Below are 16,478 nucleotides of genomic sequence, written 5' to 3'. Positions count from 1 at the left end.
ATGTGGGATCTTCCCGGACCAGGGCACGAACCCGTATCCCCTACATCGGCAGGCGGACTCTCAACCACTGCGCCACCAGGGAAGCCCCATTGAAACACTTTTGAGTGCCCACTACCATAAATGGTATTTGGTGTAGAGTACATGTGAGTTCCCAAATTTATTTATAGAAAACTGCCATTGAAGTTTTCCTGTGGAAGTCCAAGCCCTAGAACTTATTTCTTCTTTCTTTATCAAAGTCAGTTTCATGGATTTATAATTTATGTAAGACTATTCAAGTTGCCTGAATTTGAGGACTCTAAGAGCAAATGTTGGATCTCAGAATTTCAGGACAGGATTGATTAATTCATTCCACACTGACTGTGCAAGCACTGAGTTTGACACTGAGTATACAGAAGTAATGATGTGCAGATAGCCTTGACCTCGATGAACCCACCGTGATACCTTTCCTTTAAAGTCCAATGAAACAAAATGCAGTAATGTTATGAGGGTGGGGAAAATGTATTAAAGAGAACAAATGACACTAATCATTTGGAGGTCCCTGAATTGCTAGGTCTGGAAATTGTTGAACTGCTAAATTCAACACCAGATTGTCTTGGGGCAAGTAAAAACATTGATCTGTCCCAGGACCGGCACTTAGACTCCCTCTTTCAAAATAAATGCCAAAATATCATTCTATTATGAATTCCCAGACAGAAATGGAGGCTCACTGATGCACTTTAAATTCCATCAAAGGATTAAAAAGGAGAAGAAATATAAGAGAAGCTTTGGACATGGTTGGGTACCCTTAGATATTGTTAATACATCTTAATTCTGCTCGCAAACACTCTTTATATTGAATAACAAGAAGAAATTAAGATGTGGTATAGTGAAGCATGCTTCGCCAGAAGCTGTTTAATCCATAACCTATGACATGGACTTTCTTATCTATTACTTCTTTTTGAAACCTTTCTCTGCTATACCCCTGTATAACTGTAAATACATCATCCTATTTATTCCTCCTGCTCTATGCTTCCAACTCATGTCTCCTTCAAGTTAAGGAAATAGGCTTCCACTAGAGTAAAAATATTACTGACAACTCCAAAGTGAAGACAGTTCTAATGGGAAATACCTTGGTACCATTGCAGGGGGCTACCAGCGCGGCTGTTTCTGGCAATCAGTTAGGAACTGGCAGATGTTAAATTGACATATGTTAGGAAATAGCTTTCAGAGACTCATGTTTCAAAACGTAAAAAAGAAAAACAGATGACACCTTTTTTTGGCTTAAACTGGATAACTAGAAAATCACACCGGATGTGTTACGATGTTTCCCTTTAGAAATATTTTCTGTTTCCTAAGAAAGAATGAGCAAAAGCAGAAGTGACATATGTGCTCCTCAAAGTGTGCTTTGGTCTTCTTTTATAAATTTAAATTTCTATTGTGATTAAAATATTTGACCAAAAATAATGGGTCAAAAATCAATGAATTCAGTATTTATAGATTTTATAAACTGATGAATTATTCAGTTCTTCATAAGGATTAGTTTGTGGGAGATCTAAATAGAATCCTAAGGGAAAACACATCATGGAGAAGCCTGAAATATGAAAATCAATTGAATGAGATAACTTATTCAATTCAATAAGAATCGAAATGTTAATCTCACTTCCCTGACATTTTTATCTTAAATGATTCATTCTCACATAGGTAAGGTATTAACACAGAAAAACATACTTAGGTTGTTGGCATTTTCACTGTACAGATTGCAATTTGACAAAGACATTTATTGGTTTTGCCTGTTTTGTCATTGCTCTCCTTCAGGTGACAGCACCTCTAATATATATTTGAGGAACCATCCCTTTTCCACACTCTATGTAGCTGTTCTCCACACCTGGGCGGACTGGTCTCCAGGGGTGAGTAGTAATCTGAGATTGGCCAATCAGTAGATTCTATTCTCATAGCTGCAACGATTGACTCAGTGTTTGGCACATGGCTCAGGTTAGGCCAGTAAGACACATCCATGGAACTCTTGGTAAGGTCATGAAAAAAAATGGACTTCTCTTCCTATTGGAATTCAGCTTGTTGGATATAATCATTGAGCTCCTAGAAGACATCTTGCCACCATGAAAGAAGGGTCTATTCAAGAATTAAGCCAACACAGAGGAAAGCAAGGGGATGGGGGAGGAGTATACAGGGGAAAGGAAGAGCAAGAAAGAGGAAGAGAGAAAGAAAGAGAGAGAGGGAGAGACTGAGAGAGACTAAGTCCTGATGGTACCTTTTTAGCCTGTGCATCTAACCTATTCTTGAACTTCTCAATTAGTTAAGCTAATTCCCCCTCTTTGCTTAAGACCAGTTTGCACTGAGTTTCTTTCATTTGCCATCAAGAGAGCATGAAGCTACATGAGAAATCACTTTAGACTGGGGGAATTAGGGATGTTCCATGGAGGAAATAGTACTAGGCAGAATCTTGAAGGAAGCTAGACTGGAGTAAGCAGAGATGGAGAGAAGGGCATTGCTGAGTGCAGCTGCCTGATCCAAGGCATTGGGGTCAATCTGAGAAGGGATGTTGCTACAGGGTCATAATCTCAGGATCCATGAAGGACTCCACGTTGGCTCTTAGTCCCAGTTACCCCATCTAGACCCCAAACATCCTTGTTGACAGCACAGTATTCCATGAGGTGGGATGTACTCTCCTAAACAGAATGGATGTGCTTTCATGTGAGGAGACACACAGCCTGGAGCCTGCATGAATAGACACTGCATACAGTAGTAATGGAGACATAAGCAGAGGGACCAGCCTGCAAAGCTGGGAACCCCACATCCATGGTCTGAAAATCCTGGCCCAACCAGCATGGGACCTTCAGGACTTCCCTATAAATATATTGGTTGCTCAGGGAGAACTGTGGAAGTCTAGATTGACTGGAAAAAGGTCACCACTGAGGATGGTGGCTTTATAACATTTTTGAGCAGAGTAAGAAACATATGTTATATCAGAGCACATATACAAATAAACCAAATAAAAGTTTACACAATAGGACTTACTTTCACTACTGGTTATGAACCCTGAAATTTTCTATTTTATTTCATTCTATACTCTATCTCTTTCCTTCTTTTTTTGAATGCTAGTTGAACCTACTAAAGTGATTTCATGGCCCACTTTCAAACTAGCAGTTTTAAAAACACTGACCTAAAAGAGCTGTTGGGAAGTACCAGCAGATGTCACTGTAGGTGACCACACCTAGCTGCAGCAGGTGACCATGGCAATGGCAGCTCCCTGCCAAGACAGCATCAAATTTAGTGTGTTTATTGTCATTTATTTTTTTATAGGCTATGTAGTAATAAGGTTCTACATTCCAAAAATGTAAAAGGACACACAGGGAAAACTCTCCTTCCCATTCCTGCCTCTCAGCCCTCCTCAAGGGCAATCAGTGTTACTAGTTTCTTCTGTCATCTTCCAAAGATATCTTCTGCATATACAAGCATAAACATACATTCTTTTTCCCCTTATTTTACGTGAAGAATAGCATAATTCAGGGCTTCCCTGGTGGCACACTGGTTAAGAATCCACCTGCCAATGCAGGGGACACGGGTTCCAGCCCCGGTCCAGGAAGATTCCACATGCCACGGAGCAACTAAGCCTGTGCTCCACAACTACTGAGCCTGCGCTGTAGAGCCCATGAACCACAACTACTGAGCCAGTGTGCCACAACTCCTGAAGCCTGCATGCCTAGAGCCCGTGCTCCGCAGCAAGAGAAGCCACTGCAATGAGAAGTCCGCGTACCACAACAAAGAGTAGGCCCCGCTTGCTGCAACTAGAGAAAGCCCACGTGCAGCAATGAAGACCCAATACAGCCAAAAATAAAATTAATCAATTAATTTTAAAAAACAGCTCTTAAAAAAAGAGGATAGCATAATTACAACATTGTTCTGTGCCTTTCTTATCTCCCCTTAGCATATCTTACTGATTATTCCACCAATACAAAAACAGAAGGCATCTCCATTCTGTTTGTGGCTGCATAGTATTTCACTGTACCTTGTGCCATTATTTATTGAACCAGACACCTACTGACTACATATTTAGGTTGTTTTCAATATTTTGCTCGTACAGACACTGATGTACTGAATAATTTTCTGGCTCATAATTTTCCCCATATGAGAATATTGATGCCAACATGCTTAGAAGTGGAATTCCTGAGTAAAAGAATATATACATTTATAATTCTGATAGATATTGTCAAATTGCCTTCCAGAAACTACTTTTCTAGTTTGTACTAGTTTTACACTTGCATGTTCTTAAAAATAGTGTTATTTAAGTTTCCCAGTGTTTGCCAATGATTTGGTGAAAAATGATATCTCAATATGGTTTTAATTTACATTTCTTTTATTATGAAAATGACTGATCATTTTTTCTATATACTTAAGAGCCAAGGGTATGTCTCCTGTTACTCTTTTTTCACTTCCTTCACAACCACTTTGAAGAGCAACCATCAGCTGACAAGTAAAGCAAGCACTAGTACTTGGCTTGGCTTGTCTAAATAGCAAGTAACTGTATTTATTGAGAAAATACTATATCCTTGAGAGCACTGTGCAAAGTACTTGGAGTAGAAAAATGTATCCTAGTTATCATTAATCTGTGTGGAGACAACATAATTATTTCAGCTGCTTTCATAGCTGATACACCCTAAAAGGCCAGACAACCCCTAGTCCGATATCAACCACTGGATCAGATGAAATAATCTGCAATCTAAATCCAAAACATACTACACTAGGTGATGGTGACTCAAAGATGAACAAGACAGAGTTTTGAGGGGAAAAAATAAATAAAACATTAAAGCTATCTGTACTGAAAATTGTTCCTGGTACAACAGAGGATAAAGTTGGGAGTGGCCAGTTCTGCTGGAGTGACAAAGTTCACTGAAGGAGTTGTTGCAGATAAGCCCTCAGAGCCCTTTCTTGAGAGGTCTGCTTGGTTACAAAACCCTTTCCACCTTGCCATCCTTGCTTGCTTGAGTTCTCATAACTTATCTGATTTTTCAACAACTGAATGCTAGCTTTGTTCATTCCTTCAAATTACTTGCCCCATTTGCTTTACATTGGTCACTTATCATCCTTCTAAGTTGTAACCATCTGAAGGCAAGGATTAGGTCTTACTTATGCCCAAGCCTGTGCAATGTCGGCATTCAGTAGATACTCTTGAATGAGTGAAAGGAAGGGTGAATGGATGAGTACATTCCTTCCAAAATGTCCTGTCTGGTGACAATTACCCTACTCACCACATTATTGATCAGCCAAAGCCATTCTTTGCAGGTGCAACACTCTGCAGATGTCAAAGCCAGCCCTGACCCCTGCTCAGAAGCCACTGAGGGACCTATCTCTCTAAGGGTGTGAATTATGGAACAACCCCTGATTACGGAATACTATCAGGACCTAGATTATCAAATGGCTATATCTGGGTCAAGGAGATGTTACAGTTTTTATAATATCTCAAAGAGTTATTTAATTCATAATTTTGGAAAAGACAGGTAAATAATAAAAATGTTTACTGAACTGCCAGCTTAGGTATATGGTTATGTATATATTACAAATGTTCCCTAGGATTTGTTTATGAAAATAATGTATATGTATACTATAGGTACAGTCTTATTAACTAGTAATCTCATTTTACCTGGGAGTTACATGCATATAATTACATATACATATATAAATTTAAAAAAATAAACCACTAAAACATTTCCTATAGGTGCCTGATCTTCAAAGGGACCACAACCTTGGACCACCAGCTAGAAGGCCCATGACTAGTTGTTTGAGCCTTAAGTTTAAGGACCCCTCCAGATGTCTCCCACATTTCTCTTATTATGCTGCCCATCTTGATTCCAATGGCTATGCCGGCCATGGGAAGCCTTAACCCAATTTGGTCCCTTGAATGGTACTGGCCACACAGTGTTCCATGGCTGGCTCTCTCTGGGCTCCTCTGACCATTGGGTTTAATGATTTCTGTGGCTTATATTTTAGTACATTGCAAAACTATGTCTTCTGTCCATGTTTTGAGAGTAGGAGGAATAGCTTACAGAAGAAGCTACTTTCTCTGAGTTCTTTTCCTCTTCCCTATAAAAATTGCTTTTAGTTCCCCTGTCCAGTTATGACTTGGTAATAACTAAGGCTGCTCTCAGGAATTAACAAACAAAAATCTTTATCTTTTGGCTATTTCTGAGTCAATGGGAGCTCAAAGCTCAAAATGTGCTTTTCCCCTTGTTTCTCAAGTTAGATTTTGCCATCAGTGTTGTTAATAGCAATGTGAGATAAGAAATCTCTTTTGTGGAAATTTTTTTTTTTTTTTCCGTACTAGGGCCTCTCACTGTTGTGGCCTCTCCCGTTGCGGAAAGCAGGCTCCAGACGCGCAGGCTCAGCGGCCATGGGTCACGGGCCCAGCTGCTCCGCGGCATGTGGGATCTTCCCTGGCCGGGGCACCAACCCGTGTCCCCTGCATCGGCAGGCGGACTCTCAACCACTGCGCCATCAGGAAAGGCCTGTGGAAATTTTTTAAAGCTTAATTTTCTTGTTTCTCTGTTTATCTATTTATTTATTTATTATTTTGGCTAAAGTAAGTTTGCCTCACTTCCAACAGTAGTTACTTTTCAGGGTTTTACCTGTTACTTATTTGAGACTATAAAGGGTCCAGGAGCCACGCTGAAACTCATAAATATTGTACCAATGCTCAGACCTGCCAGGCCAGCTACTGTATATAACCCTTATGTTACACCCAGTAGGTCAACCCACAGATCTCAAATGACACCTATGTGGTCCATTCCAAGTGCCCTGTGAGGCAAGGAAGAGTATAGGTATGTTAGATATATGGCCATTGATTCTCTTTTGTACCCAGGATGTCTTCACATAAATAAAGCAAACCAACAGCAAATATCTCAGCCTTCTCTGATTGCACTTTAAAGTTTGGAAGAAAAACTTTTGTTTTAAAAAAATTCATTCTGGTGAAATTCAAAATAGCCTGAAACTATAAAATTGGGGGAAATTTGGGTTCTTATTTTAGGTTAAAAATGCTCCCAGACGAGAGAGAATTTTAAGTTATGAAAATACCTCATTTATCTCTGTGATGTTTATAGAGTATTTTTATTAGATATAATTTCATTTTTGTTAATGTAGCTTCTCAACTCCATCAAATGCTTAATGCAGTAAACTTTTAAGTTTTATTATCAGTGGCATGCAAACCATTTTTGATGGTAATATTTTTAAAAGCTACACAAAAGTCACGGCTGGAGACTCTCTCTCTGCTTGGCAATACTAAAAACTGATATATTCTTACATCTGCAGTCCCTCCTTATTTGCAATATCCAATTAAAATAAAACAAATTATGACATTAAATCTTGAAAGCAATAACACACCAGGGGTGTTCACAAATCCGATGACTGGATGGTCAATTGTATGTGAGTACATGGTTGGTTGAAACATTTCCATCATAAACAGAAGGAATCAGAGATGAGTAACAGCCTAATTTGGTTTCAGTCATAGAGTTCTCCTTTTCCAAGAATATTTGGTACTAGTAAAAGTACTTTCAAAGGGTTTACACTTGAAACTGTGGCAAAGGCAATGCTTTGTGTTCACCTAGTCTATTTCATTTTCTCTTCCTGAACACAAGAAAAAATAGCATGTTACAACTTTCCTTATGGATGGTTGTGGCCATGTGGCTAATTCTGGCCTGAAAGTGGAGTGGAAGGTGCCTCTACCACAGCAATGATGGCCACCTGTTGAGATGGCAAACCCACAAGACAGGAGCTGCCTGAATCCCTGAGTCACTACATGGTGGACAGTATCATTCTTGCATTAGCATTTTATGAACAGGAAATAAACCTTTGTTGTGTTGAGTCATAGAGATTTCAGGATTCATTTACTACTGCAAGATAGCCTAGCCTGTCCTAAGTGTCCTAATCAGAAAAACAAATTTTCAATATAAAAGTAGAAAAATTAATTGATTGGGACTTTATCTTAAAAAGAAAAATTATGGAAATCAGTTTATTTTCTCTTATGGCTAATAAAATTTAGATTATAATGTTATAATTGTGCTTAAAATGGAGAATGAATCAAATGTTAGGCTTTTGACATTTTTTTCCCCTTAAGGACTCATATATGCCTACTAGACTTCAAAAGACTACTCTAAGGTTAGAGTATGTCCCTTTATCACCCTTTGGGACTATATAATATAATACACAACCTAAGGATTTCTCTTAGGTAAAAGTGTGAAATTTAACCATTGGAAGGTAGTCTTATTTTTAAAAAGTTAAAAACTGTTAACTTCCTGGAAAATTCTTTTGGAAGTTTTAGAAAAGTTGTTATATAAACAAGTATTTTACATACTTCTTAAAAAGAATAGATACTATCAATTTTACTGAACTTCGGGGAATTTCCTAACTCTAGATTTTAATTAAAAAATAAAAATAAATTGGAATTTATTTTGGGTGGCTCAGCTAAAATCAGTGAAAAACAATCTATTGTTTAGCTACAAATAAGCCCAGAAAGGGGGGTCTGACAGGTTAGATGTCTTCCCAAGACCCCACACAGGGGGTTTGATACAGAAAGAGAAAGTGACTGCAGCAAATGGCATAGAAACATTTTGAAAGCTTGAATACACAGAAATTATAATATGTAACCAGTGCGTTTAAAAAGTGTCCATATAGGCAGGGCTAAGAACCCATAATGTTAGAATATACCACATACAAAACAAGAAAAAAAATCCTTAGCCTATCTGATGGGATATTTTGGACGCAAATACTTTGACAAGTATTCCTTGGAAAATAGAATAATTCTATCATTTTCATTATTTCATTTTCCCAAAGGAAAGTTGTGTTTTTAACATTCTTCATTCTTATATAAACTCCATGATGAACATAAAAATTTGATACCTCATTAGTACACATAAATCTTGTATTCCAGGTGCACTTCATTTGCTTTAAAATAAAAGGATTCCAGAAGCTTTGTGAAATCAAGAAAATGCCTTATACAATTGGAAAACATCCTCTGTTTTCCAATTCAGTATAATAAACAAAGGAAAAAATTATTTTCACAAGAATTTAATGTACAAATTTCATGCAAGTGTTGATTAGATCATTTGACCCATTAAACTCAATTTTAATTTCATATAAAAATTTTAGAAGTTTGTATATTTTGTTAATTTGATATGAACATTAATGAGTTACAATTAGTCTAATTAATGTTAATTTAATTCACTGAATATATATTACATTAACATAATTCAAAACTCAGTAACTTTAGAAGGTATGCAAAATGTAAAAGTCAACCTTCCATCCATATTCCTTATCTGCCCAGAGCCTACTCTCCTCTGTAGGTAACCACTGTTCTTAGATTTTTATGAATCATTCCAGTGTACTCTATGTGCACTGAAGGAGATACAGATATAAACCAATGATTGTTTTCACTTCTTAGCTTACTTGTTTTCTCTGCAGCAGTGAACAGGGCTCACTATGCTCTATGTCTGGAAACAGTGGTTCCTTGGCTTCTCTACTGTTTTTTCTTGTATCTCTCTAGCTGTTCCTTTTCCTTCTCCCTTGCAGGCACGGCTTCCTTTGTTATGTCCATTTACAAACCAATTCTTCTTTTTTCACATGACATGTTCTTCCCCAGTGAAGATCATCTATTCCCATCAGGGAGTAAATAAAGGTATTGGCATCAAAGTAATTTGTGGACTAAGAAAGTCTTTTCAGAAGAGATTAGTCTGCAGGATAAGGAGGAGTTAGCTAGAAAAGAAAAAGGGTAAGGATATTTCTAGATGGAGGGAAGAGTATACATATCTAGAAAGACATATAGATAAAAGAGAGACAAAATTTGCAAGTCTAACTTAATAAATATTTGCTGTGAATATTGAATGAAAGAATAAATATTATAAAAGGATTTTTTACCAGAAAAAAAGTAATTATTTTGCTAAATCAGCCATGCAAATCATACAACCTGAATAAAATTAAACTAAACCTATAAGAACTGGATCTGTGAGTAATTTGAATGAATAAAAGTGAAACTATCGAATCCTCTAACTAGTAAACTAGTGTCTCAATCTGCTGGTAATTGTCAACATAGCACTCTGCTTTAGGTCAGCTTGATGTGTGGGAAGCTCGTCTGGACAGCTTTGCAGATTGACAGTCTGTGAAACTCTCTCCAGATGCTATAAAAGATTTTGCAGCAGAACCTTAAAGTATACTTCACCACAGGATGGAAGACCTTCATTTTTAGTTGTACCACTTTTTAAGTCTATCAACCATAAGGGCATGTCAAAATCCAGTTGCTTTCAAATGTAATACCCCAATGACACATTGAGTGGTGTGTATTCCCTTTGTGGATACAGTTTTTAAAATAAACATTTTCATTTTCTTAGACTTCTCATTCTCTCAGCAGAGAGAATAGAATAGTCTCTCAAAGTTACAAATTCCAAAAGCTGGAATGAAAAGAAGCCACTCTCAGCCTCTCTGCCTCTGTGAGGACAGTATTTTGTCTATGTAGGTCATGGGATTTTTGCCTTTAACAGAATACTTCCTGTTGTTTAATCTTTATGTTTTTGTGAACTGATTGTTTCCGTGTCTGTAAGATTCCTATAGCTGCATCAACAATGACTAAGAGCTTGAGGAGCAGTTCCCTGTGCAGAGTCAGAACTTCAACCAAGTCCTGTTGTTCCATTTCTCTGGATCGCATCATTCTCATCTGTGCTAATATCACAGAACTGTTAAGAGAATCATATAAAATAAAATTGCTTCTTTACATCATAGAATGCTATCATAGAGCTGTTGTAGAAATCTCCTAAACATACAGGAATTACCTCCTGTTTGGGTTAAATTTCTTTCTACTGCAATGAAAAAGAATGAACAGGATATCAACAGATAGAGCATTTCATACTCCCTTCATTCCCTGTGAACTCCTAATTAATAGTTGCTCCTAGTTCTTTGTCTAATGGTGAGAATCTTGTCTGAACTGTCCTGAGCCCCAGAGCTGAGGTCTCTTAGGTGGCAACTGGGGAGTATATGACAGAAAATGTTTTTTCATAGTTCTAAATCCAAATCTCTATCACGGCGGGGGGCTTCCCACATAAAGAAGGGTATATTCTGACCCTTTTTATTATTTTCCACAAGGTAAAACTGTGACCTCAATGAGAAATTCAATTATAGATTCATTGCAGGAATTGCACAGATATTACCCACATACTCACACTCCAGACATACAGCCTCTTTTTCAGAAAAGGGCCCTGTGACCCTGGGATACTTTGCTGAAAAACAATGGTCATGAGCTAATAATTCCATGTTCCCATAAGAAAAAATATCATCGCATAGAAACACCAGAGGTCTCAAGCCCATTTGGGAATTTTTAGGAAGCTCTCTCATAATAAGTAGTATAGCATGATTGCACAAGAACTGCCCCAAAGTAAGTAGAGCTGGATTCTAGTCTGGTCATCCTACTCTGTATTATGTAACTCTGACAAGTCACAATTTTTGCAGTGTATGCTTTTTTACCAGCAAAACAAGTCCATATTATCTCCAAGACCCCTTACAACTCCAACATGCCATGATTTTTCTCATTACAGCTGTTTTTAAATACATAAATGCTGATGTCATGTATTGGAGGGGAGAACAAAACAGAGTTTGACATTGAAATTATTGCCCTCGGTCATCCATACTTAAAAACTTAAGGTCTGAATAAGCATACTTTATAACTTTAGCATACCTAAATGGTCAAAATTGTAGAAAGGTAAATAAACAGTCTCATAAAAGCAATGTTATAAAGAATCTGTTTTATGGAACAAGATTAAATTTTTTGCAAAGGAAAAACTAAAAAAATAAACAACAGAGTTTGAATCTCTCTCTGTTTCAATGACTTAACAAATTACAGTTTTTAATCAGAAAGACAGAATCTTTAGTGGGGATAATGAAGGACCGATAATGATTTTCTCTTCTTCATGCAAACGTAGAAGGATGTTATCTGCATAGAGGCTAATTTTGTACACCACTGAACCAGAACAGATCCAATGACTAAGCCTGAACATCTATCTCAGTGAGATTGCAAAGGGCGTTGATGAGAGAGGAGGTGAGAGGAGATGAGGTCTCTGTATCAAATAAATTATCTATTTGCATCTGAAAGCCACAGTGTCTATTCAAATGCCATGTTTTTGAAAGGGACAAATATTCCTTGGCTAGTTCAAAAGCTATGAAGCCATTTTGTGGGTTCTATTCAATAGAATAAAAGGGAAGAACCAAGAATTCTAAGTTCAGTTCAGGATTGAAATACTCCTAAGTGTCAGCATGCTGCTAAATATATGCTGCATGCATAATTTCCCAGACATCACTGACTATGTCTCTCAGTTTACTGATAACTTTGAAAAATTAATTTGATTCATTATCAAAAGTTGTCAACATATTATTTTAAAGTAGTGACATCAGAGTTTAAGTATAGGGGAAGTCATCTTAGAAAGGTTGAACTTAACAAAAAAGCCTTGATTTTCTCCATACAAAGATAATCTTAATAAATTAAGATAAAAATTTTTTTAATTAAAATCACCTGCAAGCCCACCAGTCCATTAATATTATCATGTGTTTTCCTTTGTATTTTTTTCATATATAGGTGGGGTTGCTTTTTTTTAAAACAAAAATGGGACCATGGTGCACATACAGCTTTTTAATTTGCTTTTCTCACCAACCCTGCATATTAAACATCTTCATAAATCCCTGAATTTTCATGTATAAACAGTTTCAAACTGGCACTTTGAAGAGACCTAGAGCTTCCTCTGAGATTCCTGAGGTGTTTTCAGGGTTTGGACTGTGGCTGAGTGGACAGAGGGTGCCTCCCCACCATGACCCCATCCCAAATCCAACCTTCATCAATAGGAGATTTTTTTTAAAATATGCTTTACTTTAAAAAAAAAAAATCTCTTTAAAGGGCTCTGATACTAAAAAGAAAAATTAAAAATCACTGCTCTATATAAATTTTAATGTCTGTAATTTTGGGCATATACATATATATGTATATCATATTCTGATTAATAGATCCCTTTTGACATAGTAGGTAAGAGTCACACTTCCTAGGTTTGAATCCCAACTCTGTCACTGACCAGCTGTGTCACTATAGTGGTCTTAAAATACCCACAAATTCATTGACACTCCTGCCATAAGTATAGATATAGATAGATATTAATCAAGAACCTGTATTAATCAGAATGCATTCAACTTCAGTGACAAATAATCCAACCCAAAATGATTTGTGTGAAAAGAAAAAAAAAGGAATTTATTGATTGGCTTACATAGCTATTCATATTAGCTTCAGGCAAGCCTGGATCCAAGTACTCATCAAATCTCAGTCTGTTTCTAACTCTTGATCATTCAGTCATCCTCTCTTTTATGCTAACTTTATTTTCAAATTTATCTTCTTGTCAGGGCCCCTGAAATTTCTAGGTTTATATCTACCAGTTTTACATTATAGTCAGAGTTCTTACTTGTAACCACAGACTCTGAGTCTGAGGATTAAACAGAAAGTGAGTTTATTAAAAGACTACTCTGTAGGCTACAGAATGGTAAAGGCTAAAGAACCATGCTGGCAGCCAAGCTTCCAACAAGAATGGTCTAAAGAAACTACCGTGATGCTGCCACTGACACCACCAACACTGGGTGCTTTGTTTACACCGGTGTCAAAAGCTCAAATGCAGATGGTAGTAAGGCCACTGCCAGTCCAGAACTCAACCGAGCAACCACTGCCACCCTCAAAAGCCATACATCTTAGTCGTTATCCTCGTCAGTCAAATAGGGCCCCCAGAGCTTCCTTCCTTGAGTTGTTGACTTCCCAATCAAAGTTTCACGTGACAGAGTGATTGATGGAGGCATATAGGTCATATGCCTGTTTCCTCACTGCTAAAGAGACTGGATTTTCAGTGTTCTACCTTGGTGAGGCTGACCTCATAAAGTAGAAATTCTGTGAAACTTGGGCATTTGTTCAAAAATGCTGGGCCAAAACCACGATGAATATCCAGAAGAACAGCTCCAGGGTAGAGTGACTGTGCAAGAGTTACTGGCTTAAATACAGAACCAATTGCTCTATTATCCACACCCAGAGCATAGTTTGACTTCAGCCTTGTCTCCTCTCCAGAGTCAGAACATTAGCCTGTGTGAACCAAAACCAACATGGAGTGGTGTCTTCTTTCCAGAATCCTCCCAGCAGGCAAGCTATTTCATACAACTAACGTATCGTAAGCTTTAAAATAAGTGCCACGTGAGAAAGGAAGTTAACCTGGCAAATGGTCAAAACATAAAATTGCAAATGAGTTAATGACATTTCATAATTTTAAACTTTGCCTATTTGAAAAATAGTTGAGATTCACCACTATCTCATACATGAAAAGTTTAAAAAAAGAAGAAGAATGTGCAGATGCCAGCATCTGAACAATTTTTAGCTGATAACATAGTTCCTTTGGTATTGTTAACATGCTTGGATCTCTCACTCAGATATGTGCTATGGTCTTCACAAAAAGGTTTTAGGACATTAATCACTCATTCTGGAAACAAATTTACCCTCATCTGATGCTGATTGCTATTATACAGTTAATAAGATAAAAATGCATCAAATATTAAAAATCAATTAAGTTACAGAAAACATGATGAATGATCCAAAAGGATTGAATGCCATCTAGAATAAGAACAAATTTTTGCTTTGATTATTTTATGGATATATCTTTTATAATTAATTTAACTTGGCAACTCAACATTTTTGCACCTGTCTATTGCATTTCATAATATAAAGATAAATTTCTAAGGCTATTATCCCTGCTTTTCTTACATGTTTTTCTCCATATGGAAACAAATTGAAAGTGCTGTGCTTGTCAGAAGCTAGATTTGGTGTGTATAGAGAACTATATATAGAGGTGGCCCTCAAGAACTTAGAAATGAAGGAAATGGATTGCTTTATGAGACAAACTGTAAAATGAGCATAATTACCATATCTTTGATGGGCAAATTATCCTGCAAAAGAGATAACTTTCTAGCCCTTCAGAACTATAAAGTTTGGATGATGCTTATAACCATACCTGTCATGTCAGCCCAGGAAATCCAGAAAAGGAGAGTCATGGAGTGTAGTTTGTGATCCTTCCCTGCACACACAAAGGAGAGTTATCAAGGATAACATTGGCAGTGTACATTTCAATGGGTTCTTAATGAGAGGGAGTCTTAGGCATCATACTTTGAATACTGTCTCTAGGGCAAGACTATGTCCATGGAGATTTGGACACATCAGCCCTGATAGTAACAATCATTGGATTTATCTATTGCCTGTTGCTAAAGTTTTTATGTTCAGATAAACTTTTAATCACATAAACTTGATTGATTATAGAGAGGGAAAAGCTCTTCATTCTGACTGTGGGTCTTCTAGTTCCCATGACAGTTGTTTTTCATTTTTAGTTAGTAAATTCACATTCTGATATCTCCTGCAATCTCCTGGGCAGCTTATGTTAAATCAGTGTCACAGGACTTCTAGAAATTGACCATTATCAGTGGCCTCTCCCTGAGCCCACTTGCAAGTGCTGATCTATCTGGGAATTTCTATACTTGATCCTAAATGAAGCCACCATGGCTACAATATTAGAAACCAAATCAAGGTCTGTAAACCAGTTTGCTAAGAAAAACAGAATTGGGGATGTCTGATATCACAAGGTGGATTTCAACATCCACCACTGTGTAGGCAGCCCAATCAACTGAAACCTACAAATGAGCATAGTCTCAGAGCCTGGAACAGATAGATGTATGTGGCTCAAGCAGCCCTTGAAGTGAGATGTTCCTCCCTGCATAACTGTTAGTTTTATGGTGAACAGTGTGTGTGTGTGTGTGTGTGTGTGTGTGTGTGTGTGTGTGTGTGAGAGAGAGAGAGAGAGAGAGAGAGAGAGAGAATCTAAATAGATTTTCCTGATGTCTGACCTAGAAATCAAACTAATACCAGCTCATAATTGTCACTGTGGTGGCCACTGTGATAGGCATCAATCATGCAAGTAAGAAAGGGGGAGCAGGGTCGGAGTATCTCTCTGTGTAGCTGTGTATCATATATCCTGGGACTGACCTAATAGAGGATCCTGATATATGTACAATTCCCCAGCCAGCATTGCTGCCTCCATTATGCCCCCTATGGTCACTATTACCCTCTTTCCAAACTCCCAAACCTAGAAGGGGACTGTGTTTCAATTTCAAGCTGTCCACGGACAGAAATTTTCTCAAATGTGGGTTTTGCCACAAGTCAAATAACAATTTACTAGCTGACATTAACGGAGTGCTTGGTAAGTATCAAGTGGTTATGACTGACCCTGTTAACTAGAACTACTGGGATGGAGTGGGGTGGAAGAACACTTTTTAACAAAAGGTTAAAGGCTATCTACAAAAGAGGAAAGATGTTCTGCAAAGACAAAATTAGAAATGTTTTAATTTGTATTTCTCTAATATAAGTGAAATTGAACAGCTTTTCACATATT

At 37.4% G+C, this 16,478-nt stretch overlaps 1 protein-coding gene across 1 annotated transcript in view; it reads left to right on the top strand.

Moving 5' to 3' along the window:
- Positions 1-16,478, top strand: part of PJA2 (praja ring finger ubiquitin ligase 2) — a 362,495-nt gene that overhangs the window by 239,109 nt on the left and 106,908 nt on the right. The window contains exon 2 of the mRNA XM_067031430.1: positions 1,795-1,886. The gene's annotated coding sequence lies outside the window, so the exon portion shown is untranslated. The remainder of the gene's footprint in view (positions 1-1,794; positions 1,887-16,478) is intronic.

Source organism: Kogia breviceps, chromosome 4 (assembly GCF_026419965.1).
Source record: "Kogia breviceps isolate mKogBre1 chromosome 4, mKogBre1 haplotype 1, whole genome shotgun sequence".
Classification (NCBI taxonomy): Eukaryota; Metazoa; Chordata; class Mammalia; order Artiodactyla; family Physeteridae; genus Kogia; species Kogia breviceps.
Note: the sequence above shows the minus strand (reverse complement) of the source record. Positions and strands in the feature narration are given on the sequence as shown.